The 4,930-nt window shown below is 42.2% G+C and overlaps 1 protein-coding gene across 1 annotated transcript in view; it reads right to left on the minus strand.

Moving 5' to 3' along the window:
- Positions 1-4,930, minus strand: part of COLEC10 (collectin subfamily member 10) — a 45,901-nt gene that overhangs the window by 7,065 nt on the left and 33,906 nt on the right. The gene's annotated exons all lie outside the window — the stretch shown is intronic.

Here is a 4,930-nt window from a genome sequence, read left to right on the forward strand (position 1 = left end):
CTTTCCTGCCATGCCAGGTCTGTGCTTCTTTTATTTTTTATAATGTAATTTTTTTTTAAAAAATTTCAAATTATTTCTTATCTTTTCTTCCCCTTTTGTTTACATTTTTTTTATTCAGCTCACTACCTTGGAGGTGGCGAGCAGAATAACCGAGCCGAATGCCAATCGGCGGCATTCGTCTATTCACTCACTGCTGTTCAGCCCCTATGAGAATAGGGGAAAGCGGTAGCGAGTGAACTGTCGGAGGTTCGGCTCAGCCGATCCAGATGTTGGACTGGCTGAGTCAAATGGCTTCTTCACTTCGGCTCAGCCGATCATGCAGAGCATGTTCGGCTGACTGAAGCCAGCCGGAGCCAGCCGATGTACGGCTCAAATCAGCTAAACAGAACCGAAGTGAAAAGCTGAACGGCATTTGCTCACTTCACTTCGGCTGGGTTATTCACTCGGCTGCTTTCTGGAGCTTAGTGAATGTTTGTTAGCTGCCAGCTATAATAACAACCAAAAAATTCCAAATTGTGCCCATAGGTCTTTGTACACATCAGTGAACGGCATGATTGGGTTTCACAGACATTGTTGTGCTGTGTATAAGTAAGCTAACATTCCACAGCTCCAGCGCAATGGCTTCCGGTTTCAGGTGTCTGCCCCGAACAATCTCCTGTCATTCTGGGACACAGTTAGAGCTTCAAATGTCTCTATTTTTTTATATCTTCGCTTCCTCTTGCAGGTGCCTACCTGATCTAACTGCTCTCCAGAGTATCAGGCAGTGATGCAAATTAGGGTTTAGTCAAGGCTAATTGATATAGGAAAATGACAGTGAAACATCCAGGAATCTCACATGTGTACTGAACAGTCCCTGGTTTGACATTAAGGCTCTAATTACACCTTTGTGTAAACTTTCATGCATGCTTTTTTCATGTATTGACACTTGCTGCATTAAAGGGTACAGTATATCATACAAGAAAAAACTAAAACACATTCAGTACATTTATCTGCTGATCTGTCAGAAATCCAGTGCGCTCCTAAGTCCTGTTGTGAGCTGACAACAGCAAAGCTTCTTTTGTGGTTTCAGCCCTGCAGAGTTGTAGTTTGTTATATTCCTTAACCAACCCTGCCACCCTTATCTCTACAACATAGACACAAAATTATTCTATAGTCCAAGACTACAGAGACTTAAAAGGGATAATAAGACTCCTTGAGATGAGAGAGGAAGTGTGCACAAGACAGAGAGCATGTTTACATTTCTGGCATGATCAACGGTTTGTTTGTTTGGTTTTTTTGTAGTTATGGAACAGAAATAACAAAATGCTTTTATCAGTATATTTAAAGAAGAACTTTTATTATCCCTTGCAGTGGGGCTGCCACGCACTTCAAGGGTTCAGTGCTCATTTTCGTCTAGGTGCTAAAATAAATAAAGTTATACTCACTTGAACCTCAGAGTCTGTGTTCTATCGAAACCTCCAACTCCTCCAGATCTCCAAAAATCTGACTTCCGGTTTAGTTACAACTAAGTAAGAGGTTCGGCCGAGAATGTTCTACTGCACGTGCGCCACCCGCGGCATTTCCCTATACACATACTACACAGCAATAAAGTATTACAATAAACTAGGGTCAGACTAATCCAGCACGTTATTAATCTGAGTTGCCTCACTCAATATTGCCGCAAGCGACGGACAGAGTGGGGCATCTCAGATTAATAACGTGCTGGATTAGTCTGACCCTAGTTTATTGTAATACTTTATTGCTGTGTAGTATGTGTATAGGGAAATGCCGCGGGTGGCGCACGTGCAGTAGAACATTCTCGGCCGAACCTCTTACTTCTAACTAAACCGGAAGTCAGATGGTTGGAGATCTGGAGGAGGTGGAACTTTCGATAGAATACCCGCTTGCTCCTAGACTAGTCCTTCCAGCCTTGCGCCTCCTCTATTGTAACGGTCTAAGGTCCCTGAGTCATACACTGTGTATTAGACGTGAGGACGCTGAGGGACATTCCATCGCTCCAGAGGAGGGGAAGAGAGGCTGGAGGGAGCGATGTAGGAGCCAACTCTGAGGATAGGGTGAGTATAACTTTATTTTTGCAGCTAGACCAAAACGAGCACTGAACCCTTGCAGTGCGGGGTAGCACCTCTGCAAGGGTTAACAACGGTTTTGCCCGGAGTTATTCTTTAAGATACCAAAAAGAAGCAAATAACAGAAGTTCATTGTTACCGCTCACAAACACGTTAAGGCTCTGGGCACACCGATTGACATAGGCTTTTTCTGTGCATGCTCATTGCATTAAAGCTGCCAGTTCAATTTAAATGGGCCAATAAAACGCCACAATGCATGAGAAAAAAACAGTCCTGTTGGATCTTTAGGCAAAACAGCTCACCACAAATGCATGCAGCATGCACATTAAGAAACATGCGCTGGTTTGCGCTGAAGTGCAGGAACACTGCTTCATACTGTACAGGTGAAACTCGAATAATTAGAATGTTGTGCAAAGTTCATTTATTTCACTAATGCAACTTAAAAGGTGAAACTAATATATGAGATAGATTCATTACATGCAAAGCAAGATAATTCAAGCCGTGATTTGTCATAATTGTGATGATTATGGCTTACAGCTCATGAAAACCCCAAGAACCCCAAATCCACAACCTCAAAAAAGTAGATTATTACATGCAATCAATAAAACAAGGATTGTACATAGAACAATATCGGACCTCTGAAAAGTACAAGCATGCATATGTACTCAGTACTTGGTTTGGGCCCCTTTCGCAGCACTTACTGCAATTACTTTTGCACGATATTCTAATTATTCGAGTTTCACCTGTATATGTGTGTTTGGGGGTGCTATTCGGAATAAAGTTGTCGCGTGCCGGGGTAACAAATGCATAGTAAAACCTTTTTTAACATGCACACAGAGGACTGACTTCAGCCTGATGGTAATCTATAATGTTGGAGTCAGTTTCGTTGTAATCATATCTGCTAAAAATAAAATACTGTGCTCTCCAGTTACAATAGAGTGTCTCTTCTTCCCCATCTAGTGGACATGTGTGGTATTGCAACTCTTCCATTGGAATCTGGAAAGTGTACATCCTTTTGGACATATTTAATAGGGCAGCACAAAGGGCAGTGATAATGTGCACAGTGGAATAACACAGAGCAGCCAATCAGATTTCACTTTACTGGAGTCCAGTTTGTTAGATGTTCCATGTCAAATATTTGTTTGCATCGACTGATCCAATCATTGGTACTAATAGTAGCATATCATTAGGATTGCAATTGTACCTATGGCTAGGAGGTATAATAACAGCTGAGGCCTGTATATAAACAAACCTATGTGATGTTCCAGGTCAAATACCTGTTTGTATAAAATGATCCAACCATTGGTACTATTAATGGGGCATCCAAAGTATAACCATTGTTCAATGACTACTGGGCACAATGGCAACCGAGGTGTGGGGTTGTATGTAAACAAACCCATGTAATGTTCCAGGTCAAATACCTGTTTGTATAATCTGATCCAATCATTGGTATTAATAAGAGGATATACAAAGGATAGCCATTGAACCTTCAGCTACTTTGCAGCTTAGCTGGAGGTTTTGTAACCAGGGTAGTTGCGCTAGGATATATTTACAGAAATTAGCCAGCTGCAGCAATATCTATCAACATGATCAAGTGTAAGCCGGTGTGCTGCGCTTGGTTGTATGTAAACAAACCCACGTGATCACTATAAGGTGGCTGTCATAGTGATCACATGATTGGAAACCAGAATGGTTTCTCAAAGTTAGGCCCATGTCACTCCAGGAATCCGGACACTAGTGAGAATTCCCCAGGGACAGGATAACTAATAAATGAATGACGGACACATTTCTGCTTTGCATGCCTAAAATGCAGCAAAATCTTTGTCCCCCAACAAGAGAGCACCACTTGGCTCCTCCAGCTGATGAAGAAGCACCACATGCAAGCAAGCAAGTGTTCAAACTCCATGCTGTGTCCCCCAATGTGATCGGGGTACTGGCAAATCCTCATCAGCAATAGGATAACCAGTGTGACATTGGCCTAAGGGTTAGACCAGGCAGCACTGACTTGGAGTGAGAATCTCACACTGACGTGCTCCTAGTTCCAATCTGGAATGGAGATGAATATTTCTTGGAACAGGTCGTCATGCCAGGGAATGCTCATCTACAGATTGCGGGCAGGAACTGGTTAATTTATACTTTAGCAGGATGTAGTGCTGTGCTTATTCTGGCACATAGAACTAAGGTGGCGAAGGACTGACAATAAGGAAGTGTTGAATGGCAGAGCGCCCAGACAAAGTCCCTGTTGTTGGAAGACCCGAGACTTGGGTACATCGGTGCCTAGTATGCAAATAATTACAAACACCTTCCAAGATAAAGTCACCCCAATAAAGCTATATTTATATCCTGATGGCCAGTTATATTGTTTTCTTATTCTTTACTCATTGGATTAGCACAATGTTGATTGCCTTGCTGTGCGCACACCGCTTACTAGCACACACAAGGGTGGCTTCTTCTGCATGGGAAAGGAATCATCCTAAAACAGGATATCACGACCAGTGCTCATGCGACCAGCTGATTCTGCAGGAAACTAAAACTTTTATACATCGAGGAGCAGCATCCATTGTAAGTGATTTCATCAGCATGTGAAATAGCTTAAAAATCTTTTGACTTTAATATCACTTTCAGTGACTACTTTGTAGCCATTATAACAGGATAGTACGTTTGACAATGATATGGATTCTTTACCATCTTTTTGTTATTACATTTTTTTTATCAACTGTGAATTCCAAGGTGTCGTATTTGAAGTCACATGCTGGAGCGAAGGAAGAGACAGTCTTCATGGACCAGAGTAGCTGTCAGCCGGTTCCATGGTTTGGATGAGGACCTAAACAAAATTTGACCCTAGGCAACAAAGAGCAATTAAG

Source organism: Nanorana parkeri, unplaced genomic scaffold (assembly GCF_000935625.1).
Source record: "Nanorana parkeri isolate BGI_ZX_2015 unplaced genomic scaffold, ASM93562v1 scaffold117, whole genome shotgun sequence".
Taxonomy (NCBI): Eukaryota; Metazoa; Chordata; class Amphibia; order Anura; family Dicroglossidae; genus Nanorana; species Nanorana parkeri.